Below are 22191 nucleotides of genomic sequence, written 5' to 3' on the forward strand. Positions count from 1 at the left end.
GCAAATAGAAGAAATTAAATGTATCGGTCTTACTGTCTACTAATAGAAAGCAAACCAGTCCATTAAAAGAAGCAAGCTTCTTCCTGTCCTGTCCCTGAGCTCAAACAGGAGCTTGTTGTGAATCTTTATTTTTGTTTGAAATGTACTGAACAACATAAGTGATGATATCATTAGCACAATGTAAACAATCAGAGACATTTTTCATATCCCTATGTATTAGTTTGCTATTGCTGCTGTAACAAATTACCACAAACTCAGTAGTTTACACAGCACAATTTATATACTTACAGTTCTTGTGGTCAACAGTCCAAACTGGGTCTCCCTGGGCTGAAGTCATGGTCTTGGCAGGGTTGCATTCCTTTCTGGAGGCTCCAGGAAAGTATACATTCCCTTTTTACCTTTTCCACTTTCTTAGAAACTTCACACATTTCTTGGCTCATAGCCTTCTTCCTCCATCTTTGTAGCTAGCAATCCAATTGCCTTCCGTCGATTCCAACTCACAGCAATAGTAGGTTGAATTCTGATGGCATCACATCAGTCTCACCTGCCTTTCCTCTCTCTTTTTCACTTACAAGGGATCCTTCATTACATTGATTACATTGGGCCTGATTGATTATCTTTTCATCTCAAGGTCAGCTGATAAGCAACCTTAATTACATCTGAAAATGTAATCTTCCCTTGCCATGTAACATAATATATTCAGAAGTTTCAGATTAGGGTGTGGACACCTTTGCATGGCCGTCATTCTAGCTACCATACTCTATATCTAATATCAGCCATCTGGGAAAGCTCAAGTGGTATTATTATGGTGTGTATGTGTGTGCACTTGCACACGTGTGTAGCAGGGGAAGTGAGAGTTTGAAGTAAGACAAATGTGTTATTTTCTCATTATCTGCCTGAACAATAGTGTTTTTAGTATCCTGAAGATAATATCCCCAACCCCTAGACCAGCAGTTGTCAATCATGGAGTCATAAAACAATGCAGTGTCATAAATCCGCAGAAGAGAAGAATGTTGTTAAAGCTAGCTAGCACTAAATTGCTCCAAAGCAAGATGTCCAAATATCTTACCCTCAAACTCCAAACACTTATGAAAGTTAATAATGCACTGAGACAACAGGTGTAAACCAGGTTCGTCCTCAGCAATTCAGAGGAAGGGGATTTATGTTCACCATACTTGTAAGTCACAGGCTACCTCATCCATGAGTAAAGGTTAGCTGGAGTTAGTAGAATCTGACACATTGCAAAGGTTATTGTAGGGCAATAGGATACTGTTTGAGAGAGATAGCAGTATAGAAAACAGCCTTGACTATCCCTCCTAAAAGCCAGTGACACCAAAAGGCAGACAACTGTAGACTATAAACACTTTGGAACACTAAAATAAATGAATGAATGAATGAAAGAATGCTCCATTTTATGAATTCAATGACATGGTCAGAACACTTTGAAATTTAATTATATAAACATAGAAAAAAGATACAGGCAGAGAGAGAGGTTAAGTTTACCAGCGGTGAGTAAGAAGAAAGTAATTCTTGAATCCCTGGCTATCCTAGCCTTCCTCCATCATTAGTTTTCACAGCTCTTCTCATTAGCTTTAACGTAATTAGAGAGACTGGTGTGATCCAGTGGAGTTTCATTATCTGCCGTTTACCTCATCATACTACTAGTCCTCTGGCCCAAGGCATCATTTCCACTCTTGGGAACTGTTTCACCATACTCTGTCTATTCTCCTCCCAAGGTATCAGCTGCTCAGACACCATCAATGATGCTTCATATCAGCTGCTCGGACATCATCAACGATTTTCAGTTTACTAGAGGATCAAGCCTAAAATCTTTTGCTTAACATTAAATGCCCGACACAACCTACCCTAACCTATGTTTAAAGTCATAGATAGATTTTTAAAACTTAAAGATGATCAGACCTAAATCTTTCATTTCATAGAGAAGGAAAAGAAAGTTCAAAAATATCAAGTAACTTCACCAAGGTCATGCCACTAGTGACAGGTGAGGACTAACAACAGAAGTTTTGTGATGTCCCGTCAGTTTCCCCACAAATGTCTAACACTATTTTCTATTATCCCTGGTATTCCATTAGTATGAGTGTCAAAGTCTACTAGATATGGCATCTTCATGCTTTGCTATTGTTACATTATTGATAGAAGTCTGGAACTTAACACTATATTTTTGAAAATTGTGTTGAATTTTGACTTTTTAAATTCAAGTCACCCATAAAAGTGTAGTTTTTATTACTTTTCTGCTCTTCCAGGTGTTTAATTTTTTTTCAAATTTCCCCCAAAATTGCAATTTATGTTGATTTTCTTTTCTGAAATCAAATAATTTATATTTATTACAATGATTTTCCGCAACATATTTTTAAATTGTATTTCTTCTGCTTGTCCTGGCTACGTCTCTTTTTCCTTTTCTCCTTTCTTCTTTCTTTCTTTTCTTACTTCCTTTTTAAAAAATGTACTTTTTTGTTTGTTTGTTTGTTTAAACCCAGTGACATTTTAGAAAGATTTTCTGATGGCTCATGAAAATTCATACATGAAAATAAAATAGGATGATATAAAAGTAAGGCAGCAAAAGAAAAAAAAACACTAATGGGACAAAACAATGCCAAGAATAAGACTAATAATGCAAATTATAGTGATCTACATGGGGACAGAGGTGGAACGCAGCTTTGACTCTTAGATTTATATCAAGGAAAGAGAGAAGCCAAGCTAGTTAATCAATTTCACACTTACAAAATTATTTGTATGTAGATAAACTTAGCATTACAATTGTCCTGTGAACTTAAAATTATTCTGGCTAATAAGATTATTGGAGCTCTTCATAAAGATGTTGTCATGGATTGAATTGTGTCCCCCAAAAAATGTGTGCAGCAACTTGGCTAGGTCATGATTCCCAGTATTGTACGATTGTGTTATCTGATGTGATTTCCTTATGTGTTGTAAACTCTGTCACTATGATGAGATTATACGTGATCTCCTTATGTGCTGTAAATTCTATCACTGTGGTGAGGTTATACTGATGAGGTTGACAGGATTAGATAGTGTCTTAATCAATCTCTTTTGAGATATAAAAGAGAGAAGCAAGCAGAGACACATAGGAACCTCATACCACCACGAACACAGTGCTGGGAGCAGAGCACGTGCTTTGGACCTGAGGTTCCTGCGCAGAGAAACTCCCAGACCAAAGGAAGACTGATGACATGGACTTTCCTCCAGACCCTACGGAGAAAGCACTCCCCTGGAGCTGATGCTCTGAATTTGGACTTGTAGCCTACTGGACTGTGAGAGAATAAACATCTCTTTGTAACGCCATCCACCTGTGGTATTTCTGTTGGAGCAGCACTAGATGACTAAGACAGATGTTATATAGTGAACTCTATGTTTGATAGCATATGTACAAACACCTGTTTATAAAAATTGATCAATTTCAACTAAAGATCTCACACACACACACACACACAAGATGAAATGAAATTATTCAGGAGCTTCTGGTTTTAGCTCTGAGATATACAGAACTAAAAAGAGCATTGTTCCCCACTTTAAAACATTAAAAAAAAAAAAAAAAGAGCTGGAGAAATGTCACATTAAAGACTTTCCTAAAAACCGTTAAAGAACTGAGGTTGCAGGGTAAACAATTACTCAATATCTAGAGGGAAACAGGCAAACACAGGAAGAAACAGCATCGGAAAATTTGGTTATCTGCGAGAGTGTCCCCCGAATGTCATTTAAGTTGGTAAGAATATTGAGCTAAGAATTTTTAACTAATTACTAAAAACAAGTATAGACTAGCATGAGAATTGAAGTCCCTGGGGCCATAAAAATTGGTGGTTCATACCTTTCTGCAAGCTTTTCCTCTAACATCAGCAGGTACTTACATCTACAGAGAATTCCTGAGAAAGCTTTCCCCATGGTGCTGGCTGTAGAGGGTAAGGACAGTCACAGCTTAAATCCACACAAACCCATCTTTCCTATTTCCCCTACGAAATAAATGCCTTAATATATAGGAAAAAGGACAAAAAAAAAAAAAAAAATATGTAGCCCGAGGACACTCGTGGAAAACAATTACAGCTGGGGGGAAGGAAACAGGAAAAAAGAAAAAAAAAACCTCTATCTCTGGGGTAGAAATATTTGTTAGGATCAGCATTATGCAATGAAGAAGAGCAGGAAAACTTGTGAAGACCATAGCTCCAATATTCAGTTTTATAGTGCTCTGTCTATGACTGAAGCTTATTCAGAATATCAGAGAAAACACAATATATCTCATACTTCATCAACACACTAAAAAGTAGTGAGTAAAAATAGCATTGGAATACAGCTGAGAGAGCTTCAAGATACTTTTTTTTAACATTTCTTTTCTGTTGGTAGTGTATTGGAAAGATACACAGCCAAGCAGCGAGACCTGAATTCAAATGGTGAACGTTCTTTAAACCTAGTCCAACTTCTGACTAGATTAACACAAAACTGACACTAAAGACCTAGGAAAAGCAAACATGTGCTCAATGCCACACACACACACACACACACACAAATCCCTTCATGTGTACAATTTATACAACATATCAATCTTTCAACCAAAAAAAAAAAAAAAAATTGGGGATGTAAAAAAGAGATAAGGAAAAAAAAAAACACCGTCTGAAGAAACAAAGTAATAATCCAAATCAGATTCAGTTATGGCACAGATGTTGAAATCAACAAACAAGAAATTTATATTACCTATAATAATATGTTAAGGACTTTAATGGAAATTGTAGACAAATGCAAGATCAAAGAAGTAATTTCAGTTAATAAAAAAGCATAAGGAAGAATCAAATATAAATGTGATAGTAATAAAAAAAATTAACAGACATGGAGAATGCCTTTGGCTGGCTCATGAGTAGACTGAACATGCCCTAGGAACTAATCACAGAGTTTGAAGACAGATGAATAGGAATTATCTAAACTGATATGTAGAGATAAAAATGGAGTGAAGAAAAGACAGAGAATTCAAAGCTCTGGGATAATATCAAATAGTCTAACATATTGGAACCTCAGAAGGAAAAGAAAGAGAGGACGGTGTAGAAAAAATATTTGGGAAAATAATGGCTGAGAATTTTCCAAAATATTGACAGAAACCATATCAGAGACCTAAGGATTTCAAAGAACACCAAACATAAGCATAGCCAAAACAAAAGAAAAGAAAACAAAAATGCCAGGCACACTTAAGCATTCAAACTGCAGAAAACCAAAGACAAAGAGAAAATCTTAAACTTAGAGAAAAAAGAGTCACATTATCTACTTTGGAATAAGGATAAGAGTTAGAACAGATTTCTTGTCAGAAACTACACAGGTGAAAAGTCAGAGGAATGAAATACTTAAAGTGCTGAAGGAAAAATAAAACTCTTAACCCATAATTTTATAAAGACATTGCATATGTACTTCAACAGTCAAGAAAAAACGAAGACTTTCACAGCCAAAAAAATATCAGACAGAAGTCATTTCCAGGAGACCTACTCTACAAAAAATGCTAATGGAAATTCTTCAAACATCAAAAAGATGATATAGTCAGAAAGTTTGACCTACTCAAAGAAATAGCATGCCAAAACTGGAATAAATTAAGGTAAAATATCTTTTTTTCTTATTATTTAAGAATTAATCTAAAAGATAACTGGCTCTTTAAAGCAAAACGTGTATCAAACTATTTTTTTATTGTATATGTAAAAATGTCTGAAAATTAATCCTTTAAACTAATTTTTTGTCTTCAATTTATTACACTTAATTTTGATTTCTGAAATTCAACTTTCATATCTATACCTACACCCATGTCTATATATATGTCTGTATCCATATTCTACCAATATATTTTAACAAAGTCAAAACTAAAATTAAAATTGGCATGAAAATCAAAAGTCAATTTAGAAAAATATATAGAAAATGGATGTTCTAGAACCTAGAAGACCTAAGTTTATTTGTGATATTATATATTATTTATAAAACTAATCTTAATCTTTTCAATAAGGCTATTTATGTAAAGAAAAAATAGGTAAAATAATGCACTTATTATGAATTCCCTTCTATCTTTTCTATCATAATAAATCCGAAACCATCAAAAACATGGTGTACCTTTTCCTTGTCCTTCGTTTCCTCATTAATTCCTAAATCAAGTACCTAGCACTTTGTTCATTTCAAAATACTTTCTCAGAACTCTTAAGAAACTTCATTTCCCTTAGGATACAATATTGACAGATCATAAAATTTGCTTAATTATCTCATCCCTTGCCACCTAACCAATCTCAAACTTATTTTCTGTCATTTCTCTGGTTGTACTCTTCTAGAAATATCCGAGTATATATATTTCCCATACAGTTCACCGTCTTCCATTCTAACTCAGCCTTGAGTGTTGATAATTCTATTTCCTACAAATTTCCTTAATCAGAGTATTCCTTTACTCATAGCTTCAATGTTTCTACTAAATTTGAACAGACAGGATTATATTTAAAAAAACAGAATGTTGTTTCCAAAGCATACACAAGAGGCACAATATTTTATATTTATCTTAAAAATGTTGTTATTAATAACTTTCCTTCTGATCTCAACTACTATAATTACTTATAATTTGATATGAGTTGTACTAGAAATTCTTCTAAAAGTTTAGGTACCCTTTAAAATCATTAACAAGCTCTAAGATTAATTATGCAAATTTGGCATAATATTCAAACGTAGTGGTATAAATTGACACTTCTTTAAATGGTTGTTTATGATTATTATTCTTATATTCTAAGTTGTAAACTCTGTGCACATATGAATGTACATTTAAAACATACTATTGGTTATATCCTGTCGTTCTTCGTCACTAATACAGCAAAGAATTAAATTGAGATGAAAATTTAAGTCACATGTCCTCTTTTTAGCTGATTTTTACATTTAATACTGATAAGATGATGACATACCAAAACATTTCAAAACCATTTAGTCTCTTCTTCACACCATCATATTGTGTGTGTCTGCCTGCTTGTATTCATGAAGGAATGAACATAATCGCAATAACACTAACATGAACTGATTGATGCTGACAATCTTTATGGAAAAGGACAGCTAAAATTATTATGAAATAGTTCTATTGCTCAGGATAGAACAATTTTAAAATAACAAACACAAGTCAAATATTACGAATGTTCAAGGTATGGGGTGGTAATTAAGTAGGTTATATTAGTACCAAACCCAAGCATAATCTCTTATTGCATATGAACTATGTTCTAGGAAGTTTATATTCAATTTTATAGAAAACAAATTACTTTGCTAAGCACTTCCTTAAATTGGTTGGCCTGTTTGTTCATCATGGTATTATTAGGTCAATTTACCTTAAACATACATATTGCCTAAACACCAAGCAGATTGAAAACACTTTCCAGACTAAAGAAATCCTGTTTGTATGAACATAAAATAATGAGAGGCAGAATTTTCAGACTTTCATCCTTGAAGGTGTTGAATGAGCACTGGAAACATGGAGAGTGTCTGCAGAACTGAAGCCTGAAGATGAACATGATCATTTTGGTGACTATTTTAAGATGTGTAAACATTAGGAACATTGACCCTGCATAGTGTTGTCAATTGATTATTGCACTTTCATGGGTAATACGAAGTATACATGAATTGACCAGTACATATTGTTTTTTTATGTTATTATATTGAGCAAATTTCTTTTAGAAGCAAAAATGCTATGTTAGATGCAAAAGATAAACAAAAATGAATAGTGCATTCGTCCTTGTTTCACAATGACTGTACGTTGTAGTAGAAGAAAGAAATGTATGACTATGTTTACTGTAAGCTATAACTACTATAGAAGGAAACATACAAACACCAACTGTGCTTTCTTTGTTGGACAAATTGGAAAACATATTTGCATAAGATAATTTTACACTAGAGGATTTTCATCCACTCTTCTCCATGAAGAAATGGAGATACCATCCAAAGAAAACTGATCTTTGGGCCAGTTATTAACTGCCATTTTCATGATATGCTTTTCTGGGTCCTACAATTACCTTTCTTTCTTTACTCTGGGCAATCAAATCAAATCAGAATTGAAAGCACCAATTCAATTCTGTCATCCTGATCCATTGTATGGAGCTGTTCCTATTGTGAATCAAAATTCTAAGCAGCCTGTAAATGACAGAAACTCAAATTATTACAGTTGCTGAAAGTTCCAATTACTGAGGAAATAATAAGTAGAGTGAAGTAGGACGGTTAGAAAAAATCGAAATGTTCCCATCAAAGCAGCATAGAACCAAATACAAGTTACCCTCCTAAATACAGAAGAGTAGGTAAAGCCTAATTATATTCACATTCTTGTATTTATTTTTTATTCATTTTTTATCTTTATTTTAATGATGAGAAGGAATTACACCGTTTTATTATTAGCTGCAAGATTCTGCTTAATTCAACAAAACAATCATTTATTAAGCACCTTCTGAGTGCTGAAGATATGGAGATAAGTAAGAAAGATCTCCTGCCACCAAAACCTCAGAAACTAAAAGGAGAAATAGACGTGAAAATCAGAAAACAGCATGAGATATGTTATAATAAAGACACGGATAAGATGTTAGGGAAACATGAGAGAAGACCTTTCCTTGGATAGCTTTAGGATGTCAAAGAAGGTATCCAAGACGATGATATGAAATTTGAAAAACCAGTGCTAGTTGGTTAGGCAAAAGAGTAGGGGGAGGTCTTCCCAAGTTCCTAGACAGAAGATGCTGCCATCACCGAAGATCACAAAAATTGAAGAAGGGCAGATGTGGAGATCATAGAGTCGTCTGGTATGGACTGAGTGCAGATTGAAAAAGGAAAACCAGTATGAGAGGAAAGTAGGTGGGGATCACAACCTGAAGAAGTTTCTTTGGCATAGAAAATAAATCTAGTTTTACTTCTGGGACCTGATAATTTAAAAACAGGGAATGACATTTTCAAGGCTACTACTGAGAGTTGTGCCAGGCAACATATGAGTGAAAATCAATCCTTACTCCTCAAGTAATCTTGATGCTATAGCTGAGAGCTGCTTCAGTCTGGAAGAAAGAGCCTGTAATTGGTAATAGAAGGGAATGCCTTTTTGAAATGGGCTACAGGCTGAAAGACTCCTTATGGACTAATTTCGCCCCTGGACTAGATTGCCATGGTTTAGAGATTTGATCTTTGTAATGACCTGTGAGGCAAAATAATAATAATAATAATACATTTTCTCTCTTTTGTAGTTGAGATGATTCAACAGGGTCACCACTCAGAAATAATTAAGTACAAGCGCTCTGATATTGAAACTCAAATCCACCCCTTCCTGGCTATCAGATCTCTGGAAAATCACTCAACTGCTCTGTCTCAATTTTATCCTGAAAAATGAGGATGATGATATGGTCTATCGCAAAGGATTGCTATTGCTATTAATTTATCATTATTAAATGATTTGATTAAGGCAAACTGATTGCAATAGTGTCTTGCACATCTTAAGTACACAGTAAGAATTGGTTATTTTTGTAGTTAGTGGAATCCCCAAAACCAAAACCAAACCCTTTGCCATCGAGTCCATTCCAACTCATAGCGACCTTATAGGACAGAGTAGACTTGCCCTCTAGGGTTTCCCAGGAGCTGCTGGTGGATTGAAACTGCTGACCTTTTGGTTAGCAGCCTAACTCTTAACCACTGCGCCACCAGGGCTCTTGTTAGTTGAATAGTATTCCCCAAAATCCATGTTGTTCCTGGAACCTCAGAGTGTGACCTTATTCGGAAAATAGTGTTGTTGCAGATTTAATTCATTTTTAAGATGAAGTCATATTGGAGCAGGGTGTCAGGCCTTAATCCAATATGACTGGTGTCCTTATAAAAAGAAAAGAAGAAACATTAAGACAGAGACAGAAAGAATGCCATGTGATGAGAACCACATGTCTTTGGTGGCCAAGAAATGCCAAAGATGGCTGGCAACACCAAAAGCTAAAAGAAGGGCATGGAACAGATTTCCTCCTAGAGCCTTCAGAGAAAATATGTCTCTGAGAAAACCTTGATTTTGAACTTCTGACCTCAAGAACTGCAAGACAATAAATGTCAGCTGTTTTAAGCCACCCAGTTTGTGGTACATTGTTGTGGCAGCTCTAGGAAACACACAAGTTTTATTTCCCGAAATACAGCTAAGCTAACTAAGAAGAGGCAAATGGAAGAATCAATCCAACTATGACTCCTAATTAAGCAAGTGTATTTATATCTATATACACTCCTGGATGGTGAAAATGGTTTACATGTTCAGGAGCTAACAGCAAGGTATGTGGTTCAAGTTCACCCTGCGGCTCCTCAGGAAAGAGGCATGGAGATCTACTTCCTAAAAATCAATCACTGAAAACCCTGTAGAGCAAAAGTCATTTCTGGCACACTTGGCGTTGCCATGAATCAGAATAGGCTCGATGGCAACTGGTTGTGTTGTTTGGTTCAGCTTTATATATTGTTGTTGTGTGCCATTGAGTAAATTCTGACTCATAACAACTCTGTCAGACAGGGTAGAACTGCCCCATAGGGTTTCCTAGGCTGTAAGCTTTCTGGGAACAGATCGCCAGTTCTTTTCTCTCACAGAAAATGGCTGGGTAGATTTGAACAGCTGACCTTTACGTTAGTAGCTGAGCACTTAACCATTGCATCACCAGGGTTCCTATGTAAAATACGTCTATGTATACATTTGATGTTTAAATTTTAAATAAAATAATGTAATTTTAAAAGAACTCATTTGGAGTATAAATTCTCCATTATCGTACATCAGTAGTGGGTGGATGAGACAGTAATCAGGGAGCAGACACCAGAGCAAAAGGCTTAAATGTCTTTCCATATCTAAGCTCAGCAGTGGCTCTAGTTACATAAGCTTCTCAACCTTGAAATGTTTTATCAGTATCATAAACAAGCTAAAAGGCAAAGAAGAAGAGAACTAAATGCACAAATGATCCAGCATGCTACTGACAGTTTTCTCTGAAAAGAAGAATAAAAGCTTTCCCTGAGAAATTTGTATTTAATACTAGCACTGGTGAACAAATCCTCCAAGAATTCTTTATCGACATTGAATCATACTGGCAAATAAGAGAGGACCGAAAGCCAAATTACCTGGAGAATCCACCTTTGCAAGGAATATCTATATAAAATTAACTTCCACACCCTCTGGATATGTTCTTCTTTCCCTCAAAGTTCCAAACTTACTAAAAAAAAAAAAATCAAAAGTAATGGGAAGACAAAATAAAACCTGTCTTTTGTAATAGCAAGACTTAAAGGAGGAAGTATTAAGAGAACATAAATGCATACGATATATACGTTTTCAATATAGGAAACTACTTATTAGCTCCTCAGTTATATCTATACACATATTGATAGGCAACAGTGATTCCGTTGTGCTAGTATCAGTGAAAGGGAATTGGCCACCAAGGGCTGGAGATTCTGGTCCTTGTTGTGATGCATTGTCTCTACAACCTGATTCTTTTTGTGAGTCATTTTATGTGCTGTTTTGATTCTGTTGCCTTTGGGAAATGGCTACGCTGCTTCATTTTGGGTTGGCTTTTTTGGTTTGTGTTGTTTCTGTCTTTTATTTTTGTAACCACATCCAGGACACAGCATTGATTTCGTGTAAACTACGCTTTTAGCTGGCTTTTGCCATAGCCCCCTTTACAACTTGGGCACAAACTCATTCATTTTCTCTGTTAACTCCCAGGAGGGTAAAAAGTGTTCTGACTGGTAATTCATATTTTCTGTTTTGATTTAATAGCCCTTTGTTAGGCTTGTATCAAAAAGATTAATTATGAAACCTAAATTTCATACCCTCTTCAGATTTATACATAAAAATGCTTAAATCTCCACATCAGATTTTACTTATTACTATTATCATTGCTAAAAATGCAACAACTCATCATTTTCTACCCATAATATCTCTCCTACTTGATTCTCCTTGCTGGGTAGTTAAGATGTTCAAGGGAATACTGAATACCCTAGATCGATTATTTCTGTTTCTATACTTTGAGAGATCCTTCTCGATACAGAACTTAAAGGAAGAAAACATGAGATTATTTCTTTCATCTCCATTCAAACGCTCAATGATTGTTCTTTTGTAAAACTTCAAACAGAAGTCAGGAGATTAGATTGAATTAGGGATAGAGGCATCGGTGAAAGATGATGATAGCCACTCTGTTCAGACATGATATTCTACCACAATAAAATCACACAGAAATTTATGATAAAAATATAGAAGATTGATTTTTAAAGAATTTTCACATTCTAACATGGACTCATTTTTTAACCATGAGTCAACTTTAAATACTGATAACTGAAAAGGTCAAGAAGCATTGTAAGTAATACATACAGGAAGGACTAACACTCTTCAATCTGAGTATGTAGTGGTGAAATAAAATTATGGAACTATGAGCAAATTTGATCAAATTCCCCAAATAAAATAAAACAGGGAAAAAATATAGGCCTATATAGTCTTGGCAAATGGACCATATTTTTGCTAAATGAAGCTGTTTGTTGATCTCTGAAAATGCCATGCCCTCTCTCATCTCTGGCCTTTGTCCATACTGTCCCTTCTGCTTAGAACGATGTCATTTCATGCCCACCTGGAAAACTGCTACACATCTTATGTGAAGAGTTTCAAGGACCACCACCTCTAGGAAGCCAGGCCCTCTTCTCTGGGAGGATATTATCCTGTGCATATCAACAGGTATAAATATTTATTTAGTGAAAAAATAAAGCTCGGAAAAGGGACAGTTAATCAACAAATCACAAAATAAATGGACTCATTTTAAAATGTGACACATGCTATCTTAGGGCAAAAAAATTAAGGCAAAGGATATTTTACAAAATTGGCAAACACTCAAAACTAAGAACTATAATGGTCAACAATGCAAAGAGATTGGAGATAAGTTTACACATCCATGAGATCTGAAAAAATTATTAATATGATGATACAGATATTTATGATATACATGTGTTATTTGTGATTAAACTGATATATGGACAATACAGTCTTCCTTCCCCAAATTTGCCACAGTATCGTCAGATACTAAATCAACTACCGTGAAATTCATCAAGCTCTTTCTCCCTTTCTTTCTTACTTTTTCTCCAAATGTGATATAACATTTTAGGTGTTTTCATATTAGAAAACTATAACTTCTTAAATTTCAAAGAGATAAAATATAAAATGAAGTATTTAACAGACAATGTTTTTATGTGTTAAAATATTTTCCTCATAAGCATTTTTAGCAATAAAATAATTGACAATATATGGAATATCAATTTGTTTTATTGCCTCACTATTTTGTTATTTTATTCCACAGGTAATATTTTAGAAATCTAAAATATTAACTAATCTCATAGTAAACTAAACAGTATTAAACAAAGAGAACTATCAATCCCCGTAACTGTTTTTTTTTTCCTGAGATAAACAGCATAAGAGTCACATCAGATGAATTTCTGAACCGTAATACTTATGGTTATACTCATATGTCAGATGTAATGTGAACTATTAATCTGACTGTATGGAATTTCTCTCCAATTACGAATCAGTATAAATCTCAGCAAGTGTCAAGGGCATTCTAACCTTCCAAGACCACTGATGTGTTCTATAATTGGTAACTCCAATCTTTAATATGTTCTCAGCAGCACCTAGAATGATATTTGTTGGCATCAATATTTTAGAAATGTGTTGTTATATTGCTTACTTGATTCCTTCCATGAAGATTAAGATTTGGTAGTACAATCCCTAAAAAGAAATATATTTTAATTTTACTTTTTTTTCCATAATATCCTGTATCTTTGATTTCTAGAAACATCAAATGTCCTCATCCCAACTTAAATAAATACAGAAGAACATATGACATGATTCCTATCTCCTCCCTCTCTGCAGTGTACTGAAATATGCCCTTCAGAGGCTTTTAGAAGAAACAAAAGGTAGCCTGCATGGAGAAAAGTGTATATTACTGTTTTGTTGTCAATTATTTTCTAAATCATAGTTTATGGGATTGGAGCCCTGGTAGTGCAGTGGTTAAAGAGATCAGCTGTTAACCAAAAGGTCGGCAGTCTGAATCCACCAGCCACTCCTTGGAAACCTTATGGGGCAGCTCTACTCTGTCCAATAGAGTCGCTGTGAGTCAGAATCAACTCCGTGGCAACGGGGTTCAGGGAGCTTATGAGCTCAGAACCACAAAACAGACAAAAAGGGAGTATGAATGAGAAAAGGGAGATAGAGATGCTAAGCAGACGTAAGCACACAGTGGGTGTAGATTCACAGTGCTCCCAGCAGGTATTAACCTAGTCATCTTCGGAGATCTCACTGGTGTTCCAATGGCATATTATCTGACACTTAACTAAGGCTCCGTCTTCACCTTATTGTCAGATAATATGCCAGAGTTGTGTACATGTACACATGCACACATAAAATCCATTTAATCCTCACAATAGCATGATCCACATTTATAAAATGATGAGGGTATTACAAGGCACAAGACTGGCATTCGGAGTGCTCTTATTCAAATCACAGACTACTTGGCTCCAAATCCTTGCTAGTCTTTACAGCATGCATGCTTTTCTTCACAGCAGAATTTCATTTTACACTGAGATTAAGCTCCAAAGTCAGATGTCTAAAAAAAGGAAATTGCTAGAATTGAAAATCATCAATTAAAGTTCCTCAGATCATCTTGTAAATTCTAGGACCTGGGAACTTGGCAACTACATTTGCAAGAATAATTATTTTTGTATTTCTTAGTATTTTATCTTTTGCTTGGGTTATGGGGAGCACAAGCAGAGTAACTGGAGAAAGGCAAAGGGATAATAACGAAACACACCTCCTCACTTCTCACTCAGCCTCTCTATCTTTGTGGATACTCACGGACCCTTCTCCCCTTAGTCACAGGAATCAACTTATATTGATTCTTCATGGTCCATTTATTGAGCCCCTACTAAGAGATCTAAGAAAAAAATCTGCCACATTGTTGTTATTATAATCACTTTGTGAATAGCCAAGTGAAGAGTGTGAACAAATCATTTTAGGCTCTTGTTTCCTAAATCGCTTCTGACACATTTGTTCCATTGCCAGTGACAATGGCATGACACTTTTCTTTGCCAGATCTCCACTCTACAAGTATTTCTTTAATGAAAATTCATTTTATTTAGTGAAAAAAGAAAGTGAATCAAGCAGAAACACCATTTAATCTGTCCTTAATCCAGTTTGCTTTCAATTTAGATAAAAAGGAAACTAATTATCAAAGAAACACAAAAAGCTTTTATTTTTCCTCCATGTTCACATTTATGATATGGAAGAAGTAAATATAATAATAGTACTAAATGTTTGCTGATTGCAAAATATAATTCCAGGAAAAAGTTTTCAGTAATGCGTTTTGTAGAAACAACTTTGTATCAAAACATTACAATTTAGGGAAATCTCAAAATGCTTTATTTTCACCTGCTGAAAATGGTCCGTAGTCAGGTCAATCCTTGTGACAACTTTTTGTTTTTCATATATTTTTAGCCTCTCTAAAAAAAGGATTATTTTCTTCCTTAAACATTACAGTATAATATGTTGCTGTGCTGCTTGATTAAAGGAAAAAAAAAAGTTTTTCTTTAAATTTTTTACATATCTTACATATTCATATGAAATAAGTTTCTTATTTTCATTATATATATAATGGATAATGACAAAAACAATCTATCTTTAAAATGAGAAGCACTGTGATGGCCATTTTGGAAATATAATCTTCCTCAGAACTTTTCTCAAGAAATTTGTGGCTTACATTTTAGAAAGTAACTAAACATCAAATATGTTTCTCAGATTTTATTTTGTTTAATGGTATGAAAGCTTATGCTTTAAGAAATTCTAGAAAAATTAGAAGTATGAGGAAATCTGTTGTCTGTAATTCTGCCTTTAAGGTTTTATCACCAGAGCAATGAGCAGCCAAGAAGTATTTCCCCATAATGAAATTTACAATGTGAAAAGATCGCTAAGGTTGCTGGGTGAAGAATAAATTGTGTATGGGCAGAACCAGAGAGAAGTAAGACTAAATTTATGGGAGACTTATTAAAAGGTTCACTTGATGATCTGGTGGTTTGTGCTACGGTCACTTCCATGGAGATGGAGGTAAATGAGCGTTTATTAAACAACATTTTATTTAATTATTTCAACCGCATACCATTTTCATATTTTAATGGACCTAAAGCTGGGAGACATTTTATAATTAATGGCATGTCAGTGTGGTAGCATTTTTCTTAGTATTAAATATTATAATACATGGCGTCTTAGGTGAAAGGAAGTATGGTACTTTGCAGGGATTGGTGGAAGATAGAATAAAGAGTACTTTATACTGACTGTATGTAAGATAGGATGAATACAAGATATCAAATTTGACTCCAGTGGTCTGGCATATAAACAAATAATAGACAGCAGAGCATCTACGGACACAAAGTACACTGTAGGAGGGGCAGGTTAAAGGATAAATATCATAACTTTAAACATGAAATTATGCCAATACAGAATGATATTCAAATGAGTTGTGAGTAGTCCATTGGATATATGATTCTGGGGGTTGGAAGAACTCTCCTTTTGTGGTCAAGGGCACTCAAGCTGCAGTGATTGGCAGATCCACCTGAACAATGTGTAGGAAAACATGAATATTTTTCCTCAAAATGTTGGGTATGTTAGTGGAAGAAGAGAGAGAAATTTCAGTGAAAACAAAACTAATAGATAGCTATTACTGTTACAGTTACAACAATTATAATAGTAATGAGTAGTCTAATATTTACTGAGTATTTACCGAGATCCAATGACTCTAATAAGCATCTTATATGGATGAACTCATTTAATCCTTGATATAATCTTGTAAGAATCATCTTATCATTGCTATCATAATTTTTCCAATATGAAAACTGAAATTTATGGCATTTAATTAAGTGCAACAAAGTCAAAAATCTGGCAAGTGCTGATTTCAGAGTCTGAAGGAGGATCTGTCTGATGACCTGGTAGGAATTACTCCATCATCATTGGACATGACCTTAGACAACAACAATTTAAAAAAAAGTCTAAGAATGAATTTTTTTTTTTTTTTAGTTAAATAAAACTGTGGATTTCTTTAAAAACTAAAATCCTTTTTTTCAGATTTCCTGTTTTTACCTAATGATCTTTTTCTGTTCTAGATCACAGCCAGGATACCATATTACATTTACTAGGCTGTCTAGTAAATGTAGAGAGAGAGAGAGAGACTTTACTGGTTTTGCTTCTCTAGAGAACCTAGCCTAGGACACATAGATACAGGAATGGAACAATTTTGTAAATGGATGGCAAATGGTGGGATCCAGGTTTCTCAGTGCTGGAGAGGGAGCCTACAGTTAAGCAAGGGGAAGAAGATAGAATGATCCATTTGGCAATGGGTTACAGTTGGAGACATGAGTATGAACTCATGTTTATCTTAACATATAGATGATCACATATAGAGATGTTTATACACATGGGTTAGTATACAAACATATATCTCCTTTCTCTTATCAGCTAAGAGGATGTAGAAGCAATGATAACCCAGTAGCAACAAGCATACCTAACACCCAGATTTTAGTTTCTTATGTCATTCCCAATAAAAGGAACAAGGTGTCTTTGGAAAAATGACTGATTGTAGGACTGGGACAGGCAATATACAAGATGTGCCCTAAATACCATGTAGTTGTTAGGTGTCGTCCAGTAGGTTTCGACTCATAGTGAACCCGTGACACAGATTAGCACTGCCCCATACTGTTATCTAGGCTGTAATCTTTATGGGAGCAGTCACCAGGTCTTCGTTCCACATAGCCTCTAGATGTGTTTGAATCGCCAACAAAGCTGAGCGCTTAACCAGGCATCCTTTTCAATATCTTAGATTGCCAGAAGTTAAGAAACTGCTAATAAAAAACAAAAAAACAAAGCAAAGCAAAACGGAACAAAAAATCATCATGATGCAAATATGTCAAAAGTATACAGGAAATACTTGAAAGATCTCCCAATGGACAAAGTTGGAATAATCTGAACAAAATAAATATTATTAGTATTAGATTATAATTTAAAGTATAAAATAAATATCAATGTGTTTATATTCATGTAAATAAATGATTGAATAGATAAATAAATGAATGAAAGAGAATCTCTTGTACAGAAGAATGTCGAATAATTTACGTAGACAATCTACACCTAAGAAGATGGGATATGACTTTCCACTCCTTAAGTGTGGCCTATGTATCATGACTTCTTTTCAGGGGTATGATATGGAAAAGGGGAAAAAAGAGTAACTTTACAGCGAAGGAACCTTGCAAACACTATCTCACAAAGGTTACCAAGGCCAACATGAATGGTTATAAATCATGTTGATAGTAGATACCCACATCATATTCGATGTGATGAAAATGGCACGTCATCTGTGTGATCTTCCTCCTAAAACCCCTCACGCAGTCTAATCATGAGAAAAACGTCAGATAGACGCCAATCAAGTAACATTCTACAAAATGCCTGACCTGTAATCCTAAAAATGTCTAAGATCATCAAAAATAGAGAAAGTCTGAGAAACTGTGACAACCAAGAAGAGTCTAAGGAGATAGACTAGTAAATGTGATGTGGTATCTTGGATGGGATCTAGAACAGAAAAAGATCATTAGGTAAAAACTGAGGAAATCTGAAAGTAAATTCTAGATGTACTAGAATTTATTTATCCCTTCACCTGCTGAGATTCATCTTGATTGCTTCCAAGTGATTATAAATAAAGCTGCTATATGCATTCCTTGCAGGTTTTGTGTGGGCATAAGTTTTCCAATCTGTTGTATAAATAACTAGGAGTGCAATTGCTGGATTATATGGTAAGACAATGTTTAGCTTTGTAAGAAACTGCTAAACTTGTTTTTAAAGAAACTGTACCAATCGACTTTCCACCAGGAATAAATGAGAGTTCCTGTTACTGCACATCTTCACCAACATTTAGCATTGTTACTTTTTTTTTTTTTTCTTTTTTAGCCTTTCTAATAGGTGTATGGAGCCCCGGTGGCACAGTGGTTAAGAGCTATGGCTGCTAACCAAAAGGTCGGCAGTTTGAATCCACTAGCTGCTCCTTGGAAACCCTATGGGGCAATTCTACTCTGTCCTGTACGGTCACCATGAGTCGGAATCAACTCAACCGGATTGGGTTTGGTTTGGTTTTGGTTAATAGGTATATAATGGTATCTCACTGTTTAAATTTGCCATTCCATAATGAAAGATGTTGAGCATCTTTCCATAGGCTTGTTTGCAATCTGTATATATTTGTTCAGACAGCTTGTCTTTTTGGATCTTTTGCCTGTTTTTTAGTTGGGTTGTTTGCTTTCTTTTTGGTGGGTTTGAAAAGTTCTCTGTATGTTTTAAATACAAGTATTTTATCACATATGCATTTTGCAAATATTTTTCCCAATTTTATATTCTTCTAACTGTGTCTATTGCAGTACAGAAGTTTTTAATTTTAATAAAGTCCACTTATCGATTTTTTTCTTTCATTGGTGTTGTATTTAAAAGCTCATCACCAAACCCAAGTCTTACAGTTTTCTTCCTACGTTTCTTCAAGACGTTTTATAGTTTGCATTTTCCATAAGTTTGGAATCCATTTTGAGTTAATTTTTGTGTAAGGTATAAGGTCTGTGCTAGGTTAATTTTTTTGCATATGCATGTCCGTGGGTTCCCACACCTTAACAATATTTAGTCTTCTAGTCCATAAACATGGATTTAGAGCCCTTCTGATTTTTCAACCTGAGTTTTTATTTGTTTGTTTTATTTTATTTATTTATTTATTTTATTTTCTGCAGGTGGATCCTGTACAAATATTATCAGGCTTATCTAAGTATCTAATTTTTGTGTGTGTTATTGAAGAAGTTTTTATTTCTTTTTTAAATTCCAATTATTCATTGCCGGTATATAGGAAAACAATTGACTTTTTTTTTTATTTTTATTTTTTCCCATGCAAAAAGTTATACATACATTGATATGTGACTCTAATTGCTCTCCCCATACTGCGACAGCATACTTCTCCTTTCCACCCCTGATTCCCCATGTCCCCTCAACCAGCTCCTAACCCTCTCTACCTTCCTCTCTCACCTCCGGACAGAAGCTGCCTGTTTAGTCTCTTGTATCTACTTGAGGAAAGCAATTGACTTTTGTATGTTAACTCTGAATCTTATGTCTTAACTATCCGCATTCACCTATCAGTTCCAGGAGTTTTTTTGTTGACTCTTTAGCATTTTCTACATAGATTATCATGCTGTCTGTGAATAAAGACAGTTTTATTTCTTCCTTTCCAATTTATAATTTTATTTAACTTATTTTATATTTTTATTTTCTTTTGTTGTCTTGTATGTAGTAATAGCTAGGACTAGCAGTAAAACATTGAAAAAGAGTAGTGAGAAAGGACAGCTTGCTGTTTCTGATCTTAGGTAAAAAGTGACTGTTTTCTCACAATTAAGTGTGGGATTTTTGTAGTATGTTTTCCTGCAAGGAATCTGTAGTATGTTTTCCTGCTTTACCTAAATTATAAAATTTGGGGGCAGAGAGTTGATATTTTTATCCCCCTATTATCTTTTTAATACCCATAGGATCATTAGCGATGTCCCCTCTTTCATTTTTGATTTTAGTAATTCGTGTCTTCTCTCTTTTTTCTGCTAGTCTGACTAGTGGTTTATCAATTTTATTGATCTTTTCCAAGAACAAGCTTTTGGTTGTGTCAATTTTCTTTTATGGTTTCCTTTTTCAATTTCATTTAATTTTACTTTTTATTTCTTTATTTTCTCTGTTTGCTTTAAGTTTATATTGCTCCTCTTTCTCTAGTTTTTAAAGTGGAAGCTTCGATTACTGATTTTAGGTGGTTTCTCTTTCCTAACATATGCATTCAGTGCTTTGAATTTTCCTCTAACACAGCTTTTGCTGGATCCTACAGATTTCATTAAGTTGTATTCTTATTTTTATTCAGTACAATATTTTTTAAAAATTTTTCTTGAAATGTTTTCTTTGGCTTATGTGTTATTTGGAAATGCTTGGTTTAATTTCCAACTGTCATTATGTGCCCTCGAGTCAGTTCCAACCCATAGCAATCCTATGTACAACAGAGCAAAACATTCCCTGGTCCTACACCATCCTCACAACTATTTGGGTGTTTTTCAGCTATCCTTCCTTTACTGAATTCTAGCTTAATGCTCCTGTGGTTTGAGGACATATTTTGTATTATTTCTATTCTTTTAAATTTGTTGAAGTGTGTTTGGTACCCCAGAATATGTCTCTCAGTGAAGCTGTATGTAAGCTGTGCAAGATGATGAATTCTGCTGTGTTTGGTCAGAGTTCATTATAAATGTCAATTAAATCAATTGGATTGCTATTGCTTTTGAGATTAACTATATTATTATTGATTTCGTGCCATATTGATCTATCAATTACTTACATAGGGTTACTGAACTCTACAACTATAGTGGTGGAATTGTCTGTGAACCAGAACCAAACTCACTGCCGCTGAGTTGATTCCAACTCACAGCAACACTATAGGACAGAGTAGAACTACCCTATCGGCTTTCCAAGGAGTGGCTGGTGGATTTGAACTGCTGTCCTTTTGGTTAGCAGCCATAGCTCTTAACCACTGTGCCACCAAGGCTCCACTGAATTGTCTATATTCATTTCATTTCTATCAGTTTTTGCCTCATATAGCTTCATGCTCTACTATTAGGTGTGTCTGCATTTAGAACTGTTGTATCTTCTTGGAGTATTCCCTCCCTTAATAATTGAATTTGTTTTTGTAGAAAGCATAGAGTTGTGTCTTATTATTTTTATCCACTCTGACAATCTGTCTTTTAATTGATATTTGTATAATGTTTACATTTAAAGTGATTATTGATGTATTTGTATTAATATCTACCATATTTGTAACTGATTTTTTTCTTTCAGCACCTTAAATATATCACTCTACTCTCTTACTGCATGATTTCTGATGGAAAGTCCACTGTAATTTACACTTTCGCTCCTTTATAGTTAAGCTTTTTTTTTTTTAGTCTCTGGCTATTTTCAAGATTTTCTCTTTGTCTTTGATTTTGTGCAGGTTGACTATGATACACCTAGATGAGTCTCTTTTGATATTTTTCTGCCTGACATGTTTTCTGGGCTTCCTTCATCTGTGATTTTGTGTCTCTCACTGA

The sequence above is a fragment of the Trichechus manatus genome, unplaced genomic scaffold (assembly GCF_000243295.1).
Source record: "Trichechus manatus latirostris isolate Lorelei unplaced genomic scaffold, TriManLat1.0 scaffold00102, whole genome shotgun sequence".
Classification (NCBI taxonomy): domain Eukaryota; kingdom Metazoa; phylum Chordata; class Mammalia; order Sirenia; family Trichechidae; genus Trichechus; species Trichechus manatus.